We start from the raw sequence: 19,554 nt of genomic DNA on the forward strand, positions 1-19,554 counted from the left end.
GACTTGGCGGCGCTCTCTCATCCTGTTGTCAAGACGAATGGCATGGGAAGTCAGTGTTTCGAGGTCACTTGGGCATCCGATAGAGGCCAGGCCGTCTTTGATGGGGTCAGACAAACCATGATGAAAGGCTGAAACCAGGGCAGCCTCGTTCCATCCGCTGACTACTGCGAGCAACCGGAATGATATGGCGTAGTCTGCGATGCTTCCTCCTTGCCGGATGGACATGAGCTTTCTGGCTACGTCTTTACTGATGTCTGCTTGATTGAAGACACGAAGCATCTCCTCCGTAAACAGCTGGAAATCAGAGCACTCGGGTCCCTGTCTCTGCCAGATAGCTGTGGCCCAGGCTTGCGCCTTACCAGCTAACAAGGTTATCACAAAGGCAATCTTGCGGCAATCCATAGTGTAGGTGGTAGGCTGGAGCTCAAAGGTGAGTTGGCACTGGGTAAGGAACTCCCGGCACTCACTGTGCTTGCCGTCATACCTCTGTGGTGCAGGAAGGCTGGGTTCGCGAGGTGAAGGAGGCAGCGTGGCAGGAGGCACTGGAGCGGATGGTGGAGCAGGAACAGGCGGAGGAGATGGGGGCAGAGAAGTCAGCTGTGCCAGGGTTTTCCCAATCTGCTGAAGCAATACCTCGTGGCGAGCAAGGGTCTCATGTTGGCTTGCAAGAGTTCGTCCATGAGTGTCCATGGTAGCTCCGAAGCATGTTAAAGCGGCCATAATTCCCTGAAGGTTAGCCGGGTAGACAGTTGAAGAAGCCTCTGCTGAGTCGGTCATGACGGAGTCTTCCTGTTAGGGTTTTGCTGGGATTCGAACCCAGGTCGCTGGTGTGATAATCCAGCAAACCCCCACTAGACCACCAGGGGGATGACTCAAGTGCAGAGGTGTGAGGTGAAAGTAGCGTATAAAAAACAGTTTATTTACAATATGTACAATCCAAAGCAAAAACAAAGAATAATCCAAAAGCTCAGAAGATATAAAAAAAAAATCTAAAAGGTACAATGTTCAAAAAGAGAAAAGACAAAAAATGCAAACGCCCAGAAGATTCAAAATGTAAAGTGCAAAGTCAAAAAACAAAATACCAAAAAACACTAAGAGATAAACAAGGTACACAGGACAGAGGTAACTTAGCCAAGAGCAGCATAAAGACTCCGTGACAAGGGACTGAACTGAGGGGGTATAAATACACAAACTAATAAAGGAACAGGGCGGGGCAGGAAACAGGCAATCAAGACAAACACAAAACACAGAACACAAAAGCAGTGGCGGCCTCGAGAGGCCAAAACAAACATGACAAGATAAAGCAATAATAGTGGCCTCTAGAGGCCAAGACAGTCCCCAGTCCTAACACATGCAGAGATTTACTGGATTCTCTGAATCTTTTGATGATATTATGGATTGTGAATGGTGAAATCCCAAGATTCCTTCCAACAGTATATTGAAAAATGTTGTTCTGAAACTGTCAGACTATTTGCCCATGCAGTTTTTCACAAAGTGGTGAACCTTGCCCCATCCTTGCTTGTGAATGACTAAGCCTTTCTAACTACCAATTAACCTGTCTACCTGTAGAATGTTCCAAACAGGTGTTTTTTGAGCATTCTACAACTTTCCCAGTCTTTTATTGCCCTGTCCCAACTTTTTTTGAAACATGTTGCAGGCATCACATTCAGAATGAGTCTATATTGACAGAGAAACAATAAAAGTTGATCAGGCTGAACATTAAATATCTTGTCTTTGTATTGTATTCAATAGAATATACGTCAAAAAGGGCTTGCAAATCATTGAATTCTGTTTTTATTTACATTTTACAGAGAGAGTCCCAACTTTTTTGGAAAATCAGGGTGACAACAACAACACCAAAAACATAATGGAAAGCAGCGCACTTTACTAAAAAAAAGATGGCCATTAATAGACATTTAGTAAACTTGGCTAAATAAGACGCTGAAGATGACTTCCTGCGCAGTTTATGGTTCATTTCATATCATATCATGGAAACTGTGGTAATGTGTTAAATTGCTACTACAAGGCATATTAAAAGATAGAAAAAAATCAAATTAAAAAAAAGTTCGCAAATACGCATCTAACCTGCAGCTCTGACTGATTCATTTATTTATTTACGTGTTTCCCTGTTGTGAAAAAAATCCAAGTAAAATTGCAGCATATATGCTGTATAAATACAGTATGGGTTGTTTTACAATCAGGGTACAAAGTTTGTGTCACAGGGGTCCAAAATTCAAATTGATTCAAACTGGTTCTTGTACCAGTTTTTAAGTGAAGGACAAATTAAAGAACAGATTTCAGGTAATTTTTGGACATACGTGTATGATAGTTTTGTGTAATCTGCTATAAGATAAAGAAAAGTAGCAAAAATGTTATCAAAGACTCCTTGTCAAAAATGAAGTGATTCTCGGAGAGGACTTTTTTTTTGACAATTCAGAATCCACTACTTCCATAGTGCTTTTAAATATAAGGCTGTAAGCTTTGTGTTGTCTCTTATATCTCATCTCATTATCTCTAGCCGCTTTATCCTGTTCTACAGGGTCGCAGGCAAGCTGGAGCCTATCCCAGCTGACTACGGGCGAAAGGCGGGGTACACCCTGGACAAGTGGCCAGGTCATCACAGGGCTGACACATAGACACAGACAACCATTCACACTCACATTCACACCTACGGTCAATTTAGAGTCACCAGTTAACCTAACCTGCATGTCTTTGGACTGTGGGGGAAACCGGAGCACCCGGAGGAAACCCACGCGGACACGGGGAGAACATGCAAACTCCACACAGAAAGGCCCTCGCCGGCCACGGGGCTCGAACCCGGACCTTCTTGCTGTGAGGCGACAGCGCTAACCACTACACCACCGTGCCGCCCTGTCTCTAATATTTATGTCCCAATATCTTGACCACATTTTAGGATGAAAATAATCATTTTAGATGTTATTTTACATTGAAAAATTAGCTGTCTCGGAGAGGACTTTTTTTGACAATTCCATACTAATTTGATCAAAATAGTCTGAAAACTTACTGGCATTCAACATTAAAACTTAACTATGTTTCCAATGATATGGAACCAAATATTTGTTTTATGGTATAAAGAATGATTTAAGTGCATCCCTTTTGGAGCTACCTGTGGTCAAAAAAAGCAGTTTTTCTAAAAGACACGAGTAATTTTGCTAAATATGACATATATTGCCATACATTCACCAAAAATAACGTTATCACCAAATTTTTTTTTTTTTTTGCATGGTAAATAGAGCGATCACAGGGCTACAATAAACAACCAAGTTTATTTAGTCAAGCCTTTTGATATTGAAGATAATAAGTGTTAAATGTGATTTTTAGCTTGTGTACCCTGATTGTAAAACAACCCGTATATCATTTCTGATTGAAAATATTACAACTTATTACACATTATCCTGTTTTGTAAGCATGTTAAATCTTATCAGGAAAAAAAGGAAGAAGAAAAAAAATCATTACACAGCAGGAGGTGAACAGGTAAGGCCTGTAGGAAAAAAGGGTTAAGAACTGATCTTCAGATGTCTAAGACAGACCTGAGTGAGGTCAAGGTCCAACTAACACTGAAACTCTTTAAAACACACACACAGAGGTATAAAACAGGACAGGTTATTAATGATTACATTCTGCACCAAAATACAGCTTAATGAAAATGTGATGAAAGTGTTAATAAACATGTGACTTGTTAGTCAGGGGTATAAGGGCTATAAATGAAGACAAGAGTAAAATCCCCAGATACTTAAGTATGAAGTCTTTGACTTGTTTACACTGTCAGTCGATATTTCTCCATTGATTAGGCTTAATCCCTGGTTTATCCTAATCTTCCTTATAACCGTTTCATGATTTGCGTCTGTTATGTTCTTCAAATTTATACAAGTCACCATAAATCGGCCAAACTGAAAGCTTAGTCCGAGAATAAGGCTATTAAGTCGACTATTTATTTATTTATTTATTTATTTTAAAGAACGTTGTTCTGGTGAAACGTTAGCCTACCTTGAATAACGGTGAGGTAATGCAGGAAGTTTTGGCTCTTCGGTGATTCAGCACAGCTTGTTTCCGCTCTGCTTCTCATTCACGTTCGCGAAGAAGAATGACAGAGATTTACAGTAAGATCCATTTTGAGAATGGAGTCAGTCTTGGCTCTGTGCTCCTGTACAGCTTGTCAGCTCTCTCTCCCTGTCTCTCTTTCTGATGTTTTGAAGCTACTGAAAGCTGATCAGCTGATAGACTTCTGCTTTCACAGAGGACATGACACACCTAATGCGCCTGAACCTTAAGCCAAACCGGAGGCAATTTATTATGCGCCAAAACTAACAAGCAAAACACATACAGTCAAGCCCGAAATTATTCATACCCCTGGCAAATTTTGACTTAAAGTTACCTTTATTCAACCAGCAAGGCTTTTTTTTTTTTTGACCGGAAATGACACAGGCTTCTCCCAAAAGATAAGACGATGTACAAGAGGCATCATTGTAGAAAAAATTATTTCTTAGCTTTTATTTACATTTGAACAAAAAGTGGCATGTCCAAAATTATTCATACCCTTTGCAAACTGTCACAGTCTATGGCAGGGGAGTCAGAAGCATTTTTAATGTGGGGGGACACACTGTGGGGGGTCCGGGGGTCCTCCCCCAGAAGATTTTTAATTAAGGGTTGTTTTACAATCAGGGTACGCAAGCTAAAAATCACATTTAACACTTATTATCTTCAATATCAAAAGGCTTGACTAAATAAACTTGGTTGTTTATTGTAGCCCTGTGATAGCTCTATTTACCATGCAAAAAAAAAAAAAAATTGGTGATAACGTTATTTTTGGTGAATGTATGGCAATATGTGTCATATTTAGCAAAATTACTCGTGTCATTTAGAAAAAGTGCTTTTTTGACCACAGGTAGCTCCAAAAGGGATGCACTTAAATCATTCTTTATACCATAAAACAAATATTTGGTTCCATAATCATTGGAAACATAGTTAAGTTTTAATGTTGAATGCCAGTAAGTTTTCAGACTATTTTGATCAAATTAGTATGGAATTGTGTCAAAAAAAAGTCCTCTCCGAGACAGCTAATTTTTCAATATAAAATAACATATCTAAAATGATTATTTCCATCGGGGCGGCACGGTGGTGTAGTGGTTAGCGCTGTCGCCTCACAGCAAGAAGGTCCTGGGTTCGAGCCCCGGGGCCAGCGAGGGCCTTTCTGTGCGGAGTTTGCATGTTCTCCCCGTGGGTTTCCTCCGGGTGCTCCGGTTTCCCCCACAGTCCAAAGACATGCAGGTTAGGTTAACTGGTGACTCTAAATTGACCGTAGGTGTGAATGTGAGTGTGAATGGTTGTCTGTGTCTATGTGTCAGCCCTGCGATGACCTGGCGACTTGTCCAGGGTGTACCCCGCCTTTCGCCCGTAGTCAGCTGGGATAGGCTCCAGCTTGCCTGCGACCCTGTAGAACAGGATAAAGCGGCTAGAGATAATGAGATGAGATGAGATTATTTCCATCCTAAAATGTGGTCAAGATATTGGGACATAAATATTAGAGACAACTAACACAAAGCTTACAGCCTTATATTTAAAAGCACTATGGAAGTAGTGGATTCTGAATTGTCAAAAAAAAAAAATGTCCTCTCCGAGAATCACTTCATTTGTTTCTCCCAGCCCTGCTTAAAGCTACACTTAATCTTGTTATAATACAAACTATTACACTATTAAAGCTGTTCTTTAACTTGTCCTTCACTTAAAAACTGGTACAAGAACCAGTTTGAATCAATTTGAATTTTGGACCCCTGTGATGCAAACTTTGTACCCTGGTTGTAAAACAACCCTTAATTAGATGCCATTTCCTGTATTCTGGTGGATTTTTAACAGGTTGTTAAACACCTAATTTTACCTACAAAAGTCACTTAATTCAATGACTATTTTAGAGACTCAACAATAAGTCCTCATTCAACTAAGAAGAAACCTTTATTCGTCATATGCACACTTCAAGCACAGTGAAATTCATCCTCTGTATTTAATCCATCTGAAGCAGTGAACAGCCCAGAGCGCAGTCAGGGGTTCAGTACCTTGCTCAAGGCTGCCCCACATCAACCTAACTGCATGTCTTTGGATTGTGGAGGAAACCAGAGCACCCGGAGAACATGCAAACTCCACACAGAAAAGCCCTCGCCGGCCGCTGGGTTCGAACCCGGAACCTTCTTGCTGTGAGGCAACCGTGCCGCCCTTTTAAAATGCAATGCCATGACCCGGATACGCACCAGGGTTGCTGCAGTCTATATATTCATCAGCCTGTTTTTAAACCCACTGCTATGCCTAAAATAATTAGATGAATGTGACGCAATTTATCACCAACAATGACTTTATGGGTGCATTTTACTTTTTATTTTGTGTTTCCTTTTTTATTTAGTTTTAGATGTAACACAACATGTCACTGTGCCAAGCAGCAGTGACACTCAACTGTAGCCTATGTCAAGCAACGGTGACACATAAAAAATAACTTCACACAATGAACAGGTGCAATTTTGTTCACCACCAACAGTGACTTTAGTGGGTGCATTTTACTTTTTTCCGATTTAGTGATACTCATAACAAAAATGACATGGCATCATGCAGTCTTCATAACACAAAATTACACTGGGTCAAGCAATGACACATAAAAGATAACTTCACACAATGAACAAGTGCAGTTTTGTCAACCTACATGCAATGGTGGTACTACAGTAACATTTACAGATTAGTATAACAAATAGATTTATAGATATAACTTCTTCTTACATTGGTGCCACCACAATTTCTACCACTTCATAACTTTTATCCCCCTTTCCTTCACAATCCACCTGGAATAACATCCATCTCTCTCCATTGCTTTCCTTTCTACTAATCCTTCCCCATACACTGATTTCCCCATGTTACTTTCCAGAAAACTGGCAAAGACCAGACAAAACAAGTTCTTCAAGTCACAACAGGGAATCAATAAATATCATCAGAGTAGACGTGACCTCATTCTTGGCATTACAATAAGGGAGACCTACTGGGTTTGAATTAAATGATAGCTAACATTAAGCTAGCTGATACATCTAACATTGACTAGCCAGCTAACTGCACTAAAATTTCCATTGGGACAAAAAAAAAAATTTTTAAGTAAAAAGTTAATGTTATTCATGTTAGTGTAACTCCATTTACAGTGTCCAAGTTATTGTAGTGCGCATGCGCCAGCTCGCATGCAGCCTGCGATGAATGCTCCTGATCCTTTTTCTCTATTTTCTATTTTTCTACTTGTTTTATCTTCGTTTTTTTTATTTTGCTATTTTTCTCCGTTACCATAACACTGTAATCAAGCCAATATGAGGGTTGCAAGAGTTTTGGTGTTTTTGCCCACAGTCGCAAAACATTTTTTCAGCGCAGCGATGCAACAACTCCACGCCGCCCGTTTACACCAGGGATCAGCTGATCGAACTGAAGCCGGCCAATCTAGCGACAAGACCCAAATTTTTACTTAAGTACTAAAGTACTTGCTTTTAAAAAATGCTTAAGTACATTTTCTGTCAACACATTGTTGTATTATTGACACAACGCTTATAATACCTCATGCCTCTGAAGCAACCTACTGGATTATTTTGTCAATTCACAAAATGAACGCATACTGTGCCATCATGGTGGTTTAACGTTAAGCTAGCTAGTCAGTGAAGCGCCACCTGACATGCTAGCAAACTCTTTTCAAACTCAAAATCATATTTGGTAGCTAACATTACTAGAAAAGAAAGATTTCTACATTGTTTATTTGGCAAGATTATGCTAAAACATATTTCTGAAAGGACTTCGGATAAGTTAACATTATTCATGTTAGCATAACTCCATTTTTACACACTAACAGTGTCCAAGTTAACTACCTATGTGTTAACGTTAGTCGTGGACAAGGCTACAGCAACTTGGCGGACAAATCCATAGAAAGTCATTTGACTAACTGGACTGCATAGCTATTGCAACGTTATCACTAGCTCTGAAACACAGACAGCTTCATTGCAAGCTTTCTCTCGGAATAAAACTTTTATATACTTCAATATGCTTCCACAGGTTGGACAGCGAGTTTTTGTAGGCCATGAGATGGTTCATTTTAGGTAAACAAAGCAAACATTTAAAACAAAATGAATTTTTTATCCTTTCAGAAAACTGAAACATGGGTTCAAGGTATGGCTGTGGGTGCTTGCATTTCCCAAAAGAACCACCTCCTTCCATTCTGCCATCAACTGATCGAGTTTATAATGCTGCTGAGAAATCACTGAACTTGATTTTATACAAGGCAAGGCAAGTTTATTTATATAGCACATTTCATACACAGTGGCAATTCAATGTGCTTTACAGAAGTAAAAGCAAAACAGTAAACAATAGAAAATAAAATTACATAAAATAAATGGGGAAGAAAAATAATAAGAATTAAACAACAGTAGAAATAAAATAATAAAATGAAGTAAAAGTTCAGTAAAAAAAACAGCAGAATAAAATAGAATAAAATTTAAGTAAAGTTTAAAACATTCAGAGACTATAAAAGTTAAGAAAGTTTAAAACATGTAAAGATGACACTATTAATCAGTTAGCAGAAAGCATCTGAGAACAGCTTGGTCTTTAGTCTAGATTTGAAGCTGCCAACAGCAGGAGCATTTTTGATGTCCTCTGGGAGTTGGTTCCATAGCTGTACTGCATAGTAACTAAAAGCTGCTTCACCACACTTTGTTTTAACGACAGGTTTTACCAGTAAATTTTTCTGCTGCGATCTGGTAGATCTGATTGGGTTAGGTTGCTGCAACATATCAGAGAGGTAAATGGGCCCTGTACCATTTAGAGATTTGTACATCAGCAGCAATACTTTAAAGTCAATTCTGTAGCTTACTGGAAGCCAGTGAAGGGACCTTAGAATTGGAGTAATGTGCTCTCTTCTTTTTGTTCGTGTGAGAACCCTCGCCGCTGCATTTTGAACCAGCTGAAGTCGTTTGATGGTCTTTTTTGGCAGGCCTGTGAAAAGGCCATTGCAGTAATCAACCCTACTAGAGATGAAGGCATGTATAAGTTTTTCCAGATCATTTTTTGACATAAGTCCTCTTAGTTTGGAAATGTTTTTTAGGTGATAAAATGATGTTTTAGTAATTGCTTTCATGTGACTGTCAAAGTTTAGCTCGCTGTCCATGAAAACACCAAGATTTTTAACCATATCTTTTGTTTTAATCCCCTTTGTGTCAAGAATAGTGGTAATCCTGAGTCTTTCATCTTTTTTCCCAAATAGAATTACTTCTGTTTTATCTGTGTTCAGCTGAAGAAAATTTTTTGACATCCAGTTGTTGATTTGGTCGATACACTGGTAGAGACATTCAAGGGGGGCATAATCATTAGGTGATAGAACAAAATAAATTTGGGTGTCATCTGCATAGCAGTGATACAAAATTGAGTTGTTCTTGATAATTTGTCCAAGTGGGAACATATAAAGGTTGAATAGTAATGGTCCAAGAATCGACCCCTGGGGGACACCACAGGTCAAGGACATTGATGTTGAGGTACAATTTCCCATGGTAACAAAGAAGCTTCTATCTTTTAAGTATGATTTTAACCAATCGATAACTTTACCAGTCAACCCAACCCAGTGTTCAAGTCAATATAACAGTATGTTGTGATCAACAGTATCAAAAGCTGCACTGAGGTCCAGTAACACCAGGACCGATGTTTTGCCTGCATCAGTATTAAGACGTATGTCATTTATAACTTTAATCAGTGCTGTTTCAGTGCTATGATTGGCACGAAATCCTGACTGAAAGTTATCAAAACAGCTGTTTGATATCAAGAAGGCAGTTAATTGATTAAAGACAATTTTTTCAAGGATTTATCCCGATGAATGGTAGATTTGATATTGGCCTGTAGTTGTTTAATACTGAAGCATCCAGATTATTCTTTTTAAGTAGGGGCTTTACAACGGCTTTTTTCAGGGACACAGGAACAATGCCAGTCTCAAGGGATGTATTTATGATCTGAAGCACATCTGTAATTATGAGGTGAAGAACAGACTTAAAAAAGTTGGTGGGCAGAATGTCCAATTCAGATGTTGAGGAACTGAGATTTTGTACAGTTTTTTCAAGAGTCTCATAATCAATTAAACAAAATTCTGACATTGTGTTGAAGTTGTCTGTCTGTGTCACTGGTGATTGCAGCTTTTCAATTATTTGCAACTGAGATATATTATGAGCAATATTCTGCCGTATTTTATCAATTTTACCTTTGAAGAAGTATGCAAACTCATTGCATTTATTAACTGAGAGAAGTTCAGGTGCTAATTGTGGTGGGGGATTATGGCCCTTTTCCACTACCCTTTTTCAGCTCACTTCAGCTCGCTTCAGCTCACTTCAGCCCGACACGGCTCGCGTTTCAACTACCAAAAAACAGCACGACTCCGCTCGCTTCAGCCCTGCTTAGCCCCTAAAACTCGCACGGTTTTGGAGTGGGGTGAAGCGAGCCAAAGCGAGCCGAGTGAGGCTGGGGGCGTGAGCAGACACTCCCCTGTGCACTGATTGGTGAGGAGGAGTGTCCTCACATGCCCACACACGCCCCGCAAGCACGCTGGGATCTGTAAACACCGTAAACCCGGAAGAAGAAGAATTACGAATTACGAGAATTTCTGAAGCCTTATGCGCCTCCTAGTGTTGCCACACGTCCAGATTTTTCCGGGATTGTCCCGGTTTTTCTGTGGAAAATGGAAAATGTCCAGGAAAATGGAATAACCTTCCCGGGACACGTTTTGTCCCGGTTTTTTACTTCCTCACATTATCCCCCATTGAAATAAACACAAATCATTAATGTTTCTCGCAGCCACTTAACATATTAATAGTTTTCACGTAAGTGGGCATATTGTAGGCAGCTACTTGTGTGGCCTCATCGAATGTTTGCGCACGCAGCCAGTCGCCGTTGCTAGGTGATCGTGGTCAATACAACGGCGGCCGCGCGAAATCAAAGATACTGGAATACCGTAATACCAAACAATAGGTGAGAGTTCCCTTGGTCGGTGCGCGAGTAGGCTGGCTGTCTACTTCCTATGTTCTGATTCTGATAAAGGCTGGTTCTAAAGCCTGGGCCAATTTCATCAATAAATGAATCATTAAATAAATCATTAAATATATCAAAAAAGAATGCCTGAACACTGGCGTGAGAAATGAATAAATCAGTTGTCCCAATAACATAGCACCTCTCTCGTGATTAAAACAAAGGATTAGGGCTATTTGGTATGATACGGTAGTCTAACTTTTAAAGTTCAGTTCTCCAGAGAAAAGGCTAAAACAACAACGAAGCAGACTGAGAGAAATTATATTGATTATATTTGTATTATTTTGATTTGGAAACGGAATGGGAGGAGAGACAGACGATGAGGGAGTCGGACAGAATGAAGTAGAAGATCCGGTACCTGTCAAAAAGAAAAAAAGACATGTGACATTCAACGAGGGATGGGCAAATTTTGACACATTCAGCGAATGGGTAAGGCCCACACAGGGCGACCCTTTTTCCGCCGCCTGCATTGTGTGCCCTGCGAAGATAGTGATAAAGCATGAAGGAAGACTGGCCCTCGAGAATCACGCCAAATCTAAAAAACATGTGGCAGCCGTACAAAGCAAACGAAATTCTCGGGCCATCGACGTTTTTATGTTGAAAAAGGGCTCTCCTGAGGAGGATAAAGTGGCAGCAGCAGAGCTGTGCAGTGTCTACCACGGGGTTCGTCATGGCCACAGTTACCTGTCCACTGATTGCGGCGTCAAGTTAAATGCTCTAATCTTCAAGGACTCCAGTCTGGCCCCAAAAGTGTCATGTGGAAGAACCAAAAGTGAGGCCCTAGTTGAAAATGTACTGGCCCCTTACAGCCAGGAGCGGTTAGTGGCAGAGCTGAAAAAAACACCATTTTTCTCCGTTTCTTCCGACGCATCTAATTCGGGAAGCACCAAGGTGTATCCATACACTGTCCAATATTTTCACGAAGAGGAGGGTGTGAAATACGGCCTATTGGATTTTTACGAAGACGCGAATGAAACGAGCAGAGCCATCTATGATCAAATGGTGTCCATAACCGAATCCTGTGGGCTGGGTGTCTCCAAAATAAGTTCATATGACGCTGATAATGCCTCCGTCAACTATGGCAAGCACAATTCTGTTTATCAGAAATTAAAAGAAATCAACCCATACATCGTCAAGGCCAACTGTAAGTGCCACCTAATCCACAATACCCTTAAAAATGCAAACAGAATCCTGAGCGCAGCTGGGCATGATGTTGAGTGCATAGTGCTGAAAATCTATAGCAAGTTCTCCTGCTCTGCCAAAAAGGTGGAAACTCTCAAGGAATTCTGTCAGTTCACGGCCGTGCAGTACAAGCAGATCCTGAGACACGTGCCAACCCGTTGGCTGTCCCTTCTCCCTGCAATCCAACGAATCCTAGAATGCTGGCCTGCCCTGAAGTCATACTTCATGTCCCTTGAGAAGAGCGATTGCCCTGGTGTTATCTGGGATGCAATTTGCAGCGGTGATGAAATAGTGTTGCCACACGTCCAGGTTTTTCCAGGATTGTCCCGGTTTTTTTGTGGAAAATGGAAAATGTCCAGGAAAATGGAAAAACCTTCCCGGGACACGTTTTGTCCCGGTTTTTTACTTCCTCACATTATCCCCCATTGAAATAAACACAAATCATTAATGTTTCTCGCAGCCACTTAACATATTAATAGTTTTCACGTAAGCAGGCATATTGTAGGCAGCTACTTGTGTGGCCTCACCGAATGTTTGCGCACGCAGCCAGTCGCCATTGCTAGGTGATCGTGGTCAATACAACGGCGGCCACGCGAAATCAAAGATACTGGAATACCGTAATACCAAACAATAGGTGAGAGTTCCCTTGGTCGGTGCGCGAGTAGGCTGGCTGTCTACTTCCTATGTTCTGATTCTGATAAAGGCTGGTTCTAAAGCCTGGGCCAATTTCATCAATAAATGAATCATTAAATAAATCATTAAATATATCAAAAAAGAATGCCTGAACACTGGCGTGAGAAATGAATAAATCAGTTGTCCCAATAACATAGCACCTCTCTCTTGTGATTAAAACAAAGGATTAGGGCTATTTGGTATGATACGGTAGTTAGTTAGCTTCTCTACTGTTGAAAATAGCACACGGGCATTGTTCATATTCCTGTTGATGATGTTGGAGAAGAAAGACTGTCTTGCTTTACGAATTTCATAATTATATTTACAAAGCATCTCTTTATAGATTTGATAATGGATGTGAAGTTTACATTTACGCCATTTTCTTTCAGTCTTTCTACATTCTCTCTTAAGCAATTTAACAGCTGGGTATTGCTTCCATGGTGCTTTCTGCTTGTCATTAATTCTTTTGATTTTGAATGGAGCAATATCATCCATAATTTGGGTCATATTTAAATTAAAAATTTCCAGTAAATCATCTACAGAGTCTGACATTTTGGTTGAGATCCGAGAGAGAGCTTGCTCAAAGAGAACACGTGTTGTCGTTTATGACTCTCCTACCCATAGTCGTTGAGCTGTTCTGAATGTGAGGAGACATAGAAACATCAGAGAAAACACAGAAATTATCAGATAAGGCCAGGTCAACAACAGTAGTAGAAACAGTAAGACCCTTTGTGATGATGAGGTCAAGGGTATGACCACGAGAGTGGGTCGGCCCCTGTACATGTTGTACTAGGTTGAAGTTGTCAATAAGTGCAAGTAGTTCTCTGGCATAAGTATTTTCAGGATTATCTACATGCAAGTTAAAATCCCCAGCTATAATAAGACAGTCAAACTCTAAGCAAATGACTGACAACAGTTCACCAAACTCTTCCAGAAAAACTTTGGCTGAATGTCTCGGAGGCCTGTAAATAGTTAATAACAATATGTTAGGAGAGCATGTAACAAGTGCACATAAGTGTTCAAAGGATTTAAAATCACCAAGTGAGGACCATTTACATTGAAAAGAGGCTTTGAATATATTTGCAATCCCTCCACCTTTCCCCTGTCGGGTAGCATTCATGAAATTAAATTTTGGGGGGGCTGCTTCAATAAGGGTGGTAGCACTATTTGCTTGATCCAGCCAAGTTTCAGTTAAAAGCAAAAAATCAAGATTGTGTTTGCAGATAAGATCATTAATTAAAAATGACTTGTTTGAAAGTGATCTAACGTTCAGAAGAGCTAGCTTTACAGAAAGTCTAGAAGTAATATCCGCTTGGGCACTCTGATGTTGTTTTGAAACAGGAAGGAGACTAGACTGGTTTACCCCCTGGGTTAAATATGCTCTATGTTTTCTATTTCTTATCAACACAGGAATAGAGAATGGCATAGGCATACTGGGTCCCAGCTTGTTTTCAAAACTACACCCAATGCAGGGACCCACAGCACATCATACAAGACTTTCTGTATGTTCCATATGGTTGGATGAGGGAAGGATTGGAGATGTCATGTATTTTTTAGATGGTGAAAAAGATTGGTAGCCAGCTGAAAGTCCTGGGCGAACACAGTTCAGTCTGTTGGTTGATTTTTGACGAACTGGGTACACTGCTTGTCGCGACTGATTTGGACTGGAAAAATAGAGTGTAGCCATTGGCAGCAATCTCTGCATACTTTCAGGGAAATCCATGCAGGGGGGAGACGGAGATGGTACAATAAAGTCAGAAGAGCGAGACTGAGATTGGAACTTTGGTGAGGTCTTTGTGAGTGTCTTCATGACTGTCTCTGTGGTGACTGTTTCCATGACAGTCTCTGTGATACTTGCATGGGGTCGAGATGTGGATGATGGAATCACATGCTCACATTCTTCATGTGATTGTTGATGTCCTTGGCAGTCTGCCCCAGATGGTTCTTGGCAGTCTGCCCCAGATGGCTGTGTGTCCTTGGTGAAGACTTGCATGGATGATTGTTTTGGCTTTGTAAAGTCAGTCTGCGATATCTTATCAAGTGTTTTCCTTGATGTTGGCTGAGAGAAAATTGCATGTTGTAAAGCGAGGCTGTAGTGATCTGCTAAAACTTTGGTCCCAATCCGGCTGAGTTCAGTGCTGTGTGGCTTGAAGAATTCTCTGCGATTCCAGAAAAGGTTAAAATTGTCTATGAAGTTCATACCAAATAAAAAACAAGTTTTTCCAAGCCAGGTGTTAAGACTAAAGAGTCGAGTAAATGCAAAGCTTCCCCTTGCAGGAAGTGGGCCACTGATAAAAGATTGTATTCCAGTCTTATAGAGATCAGAAAAAAGTTTTATGAAATCATCTTGGACAAACAGCTGTTCTCTGAAAACATCATTTGCTCCCACATGCACAACAATACGTTTGATAGTTTTATGCTCGGACATGAGTTTCAAAATGCTGTCTTCGGTGTCAGAGATGGATGCATTTGGAAGGCAGCAAATAATCATTCCATGTCCCTTTAAATGTCTTACAGTGGAATCACCAAGAACAAGGGTTGTGGGATCAGGTGGTGTTACGAGCTGCTTTTTGCCTCTTTCCACAGCTCTTCGGTTGTGGTGCGATCTCTTTCTATGATGTGTTTGTCTACCTGAGAATTCCGCTTCCACATCCCTGAGGCATTCAAATTTGTTCTGAAGCCTTATGGGCTGTGGATTTTCCATAGGATTGTAAATTCTATTGCAGTTTGTAGACATGGCTCTATTTCTAATAGCATGGCTGTGGAGCATGGGTTGCATAGTATCAGGACGAGCTGGTGTTGAGGTAATTACTCTTCTGTTTTTATTTTTGGGCCTGCCACCCATCATGTGCCAGTTTTCTGTACTGACATTTTGCCCTGTTAGATAGATGATTTCATCCACTCGATCTGCAATGCCATCGGCCTGTCGGGATGCAATCTCTGCATTCTCAGCCACTGTTTCTGTACTCCTTTCTTGAGATATCGCTCTTAATTCGTCCGTCTTTGGCAGGGCATCAATCTTTGATTCCAGGATAGAAATCCTCTGTTCTAGTTCTGTGCATTTTCTGCAAGATCTCCTGGAATTTTTGCCTCCTGGCATTTTGTTTTAAAAGCTAACTTATCTTATAAAGATGAAAAATAAAATGAAAAATAAAATGAAAAAATAGTGGAAATTAAATGAGAGAGTAAAGTAAAAGAAAGATCAAGCAGGAACAAAGCAAAGAAGCGTCCTACTCGCTTGAGTAGGAGGAGCAGGAAAAAAAAACATACAGTCTATGGACGTGAAATGACCCTAGTGATTACTGATGGGCTGTTTCAGTGTCACTTGCAAAAAAAATCAATCGTATTTTAGGAAAGAAAAGAAAAAACATCCACTTTCAAAATTGCTTCATAGTAACGAGTAATGAGGACCTTGATAGAAATGTAGTGGAGTAAAAAGTACGATATTTGTCTTTCAAATGTAGTGAAGTTAAAGTCATAAGTTTCCAAAGAAAAAATTACTTAAGTGAAGTACAGATGCTCAAAAAGTATACGTAAGTACAATACTCAAGTAAATGGACTTCGTTACTGCCCATCTCTGGCTAAACATGACTACATTCACAGACAAAAAAAAAATTGTAGACTGACTATGTAAGAGACATATTATTTTAGGTGAAATCTGACAAACCTGTCTTCCACTCTGCCCCTTATTAGTACTGTAGGCTTACTGCTATAAATAAATGACAATTTCCTAAATAACTTTCACAGCTCAGCATGTTGCCCCTGAATTCACACATATTATCAAGGCCAGTAAGGAGAATAACCCTAAAGTACAATTTAAACAAAAGAGATATTAATTTCCCTTCAGTCAGTAAGGTTAAGCAGTACAGCAGAGTTTACACCTGATAGTTCTGAAAAACTTTCAGGATTCAAAATCTCCACATTTTCACTGTATCATCATATTTTTGTCAGTGCACCTGTTGCTCCCACCAATGGACTGAACCTGCTACTACACATGAGTGGTATTGTTGCTTACACAGTTACCACAATAGTTTTACAAAGAAAAAGTCACATATGCTAGGGATTTTTTTTAAACATGTAGAATCTCCCTGGTAGTTTTAAAAACTAAGTTTAAAGTTATTTTCTTTTATGTTTAATTCGGGTTCATATCCCATAGTTTTAGTAAATGTAGATATGTTTACACATAACAAACACACACACACACACACACATACACAAAAAAAAAAAATATATATATATATATATATAATTTTTATTTTTTTTTAATAGCATTTTGTGTGGGGCGGCACGGTGGTGTAGTGGTTAGCGCTGTCGCCTCACAGCAAGAAGGTCCGGGTTCGAGCCCCGTGGCCGGCGAGGGCCTTTCTGTGTGGAGTTTGCATGTTCTCCCCGTGTCCGCGTGGGTTTCCTCCGGGTGCTCCGGTTTCCCCCACAGTCCAAAGACATGCAGGTTAGGTTAACTGGTGACTCTAAATTGACCGTAGGTGTGAGTGTGAATGGTTGTCTGTGTCTATGTGTCAGCCCTGTGATGGCCTGGCGACTTGTCCAGGGTGTACCCCGCCTTTTGCCCGTAGTCAGCTGGGATAGGCTCCAGCTTGCCTGCGACCCTGTAGAAGGATAAAGCGGCTAGAGATAATGAGAATGAGATGAGAGCATTTTGTGTGGCTGCTCAGTGAAAACATCTAATAACCCCAGTTAAAACATGGTATAACCCCAGTTCCAAAAAAGTTGGGACACTGTGTAAAACATCAATAAAAACAGAATGTGAAGATTTGCAAATCATGGAAACCCGATATTTCATTGAAAATAGTACAAAGACAACATATCAAATGTTGAAACTGAGAAATTTTATTTTTGAAAAATATATGTGTACTATTTTCAATGAAATTTCCATGATTTACAAATTATTGCATTCTGTTTTTATTTACAGTTTACACAGCATCTCAACTTTTTTGGAATTGAGGTTGTATATGGATGACCTCAAGGTTAATTAAACCAACTAATGTCGTAAAAGTAATGAGATATCCCAGGGGGAAACAATCAGAGAACTTGTGATTAGGAGTCACCAATTACTTAATAACTCAGGCATTTTTTATTCTCCTTTCTTATCATTCAGGGATAAGTCTATTCCTATCCTCTACTTTTGATAAACACATGTCTTGTGCCATTTCCCAAAAGTTGTGTGGACAAACATCTAACCCTATTTTTGGGACTGAAATGTACCACAATCGTGTTTCACACAATGTTTGGAATTTTGCTGTATAGTAGTGGGTAGTGTTATCATTGCTATTGCTCTGTCTGTCTCTTTCTGGGTTCATTTACTCATACTTTCAAATATAAACTGTCCAACAAGTGCAGTGCAAAGCTTAGTTCCAACCATTATCAAGCATGGCTGAACTTAAGTTCTGTGGGCTGTGAGTATTGGAGCCTTGTATCCTACATTTAGGACACGGACCTAAATCTGGGCACATTTGTATTAAAACAATGTACTGAAAAATCCTGAGAACTTGAAAATAGGTGGGAATATACAAGTCAGCATAAACTATTTGCAGTAGGAAATTAACCTTTATTTTTCCCAGAAGGAATGTACATGTTTTTAAGAATGGTCATTCAGGTATCTACATAAACTAATACCCAAAGAGCTTGTTACTTCAGTCAACTGGACTGCTGGGTGTTATGTGTTAGTTGTTCCAACTACATCATGAGGAAATCTGTACCATATAGCCATCTATCAGTTTATCTGTCTATCAGTCCCATTCTACTGCATTTTTCCTTCATCACTATCCAATTAATTGATTGATTGATTGATGTCACATACATTTAACTGTTTATAGTTACATTTAAGATTGTAGAACATGTGCTAAAGTTAGTTTCTGTTTCCTGACTACAACCCCGAATCAGAGAAACTTGGGATGTTGTGTTAAAATTGAAATTAAAACTAAAAACAATGATTTGCAAATAATCTTTGACATGTATTGTACTCAAAACAATATAAAAGCACATTTGATGTTTTACCTCATTAATTTTATTCATCTCATCTCATTATCTCTAGCCGCTTTATCCTGTTCTACAGGGTCGTAGGCAAGCTGGAGCCTATCCCAGCTGACTACGGGCGAAAGGCGGAGTACACCCTGGACAAGTCGCCAGGTCATCACAGGGCCGACACATAGACAACCATTCACACTCACACCTACGGTCAATTTAGAGCCACCAGTTAACCTAACCTGCATGTCTTTGGACTGTGGGGGAAACCGGAGCACCCGGAGGAAACCCACGCGGACAACATGCAAACTCCACACAGAAAGGCCCTCGCCGGCCACGGGGCTTGAACCCGGACCTTCTTGCTGTGAGGCGACAGCGCTAACCACTACACCACCATGCCCCCCATGAATTTTATTGTTTTTACAAAATAAACACTTATTTCACTTACTCCACTTTGCAATGTTGCCATTCCTTCTCACAACACTTAAAAGATGTTTTGGGACTGAAAACACCAAGTGATGAAGTGTTTCAGGTGTTATTTTGTCCCATTCTTCCTGCAAACAGGGCTTAAAGTGTGCAACAGTACAGGGTTGCCGTTGTATTCTTTGTTTCAAAATTCACCACACATTCTCT

General features: G+C 40.1%; 1 protein-coding gene across 1 annotated transcript in view; it reads right to left on the reverse strand.

The window, feature by feature from the left end:
• The window catches only part of slc7a7 (solute carrier family 7 member 7), a 37,535-nt gene extending 33,322 nt beyond the window's left edge, over positions 1-4,213 (reverse strand). The window contains exon 1 of the mRNA XM_060913609.1: positions 4,009-4,213. The gene's annotated coding sequence lies outside the window, so the exon portion shown is untranslated. The remainder of the gene's footprint in view (positions 1-4,008) is intronic.
• Between the last annotated feature and the right edge of the window lie 15,341 nt (positions 4,214-19,554).

This window comes from Neoarius graeffei, chromosome 1, assembly GCF_027579695.1.
Source record: "Neoarius graeffei isolate fNeoGra1 chromosome 1, fNeoGra1.pri, whole genome shotgun sequence".
Taxonomy (NCBI): Eukaryota; Metazoa; Chordata; class Actinopteri; order Siluriformes; family Ariidae; genus Neoarius; species Neoarius graeffei.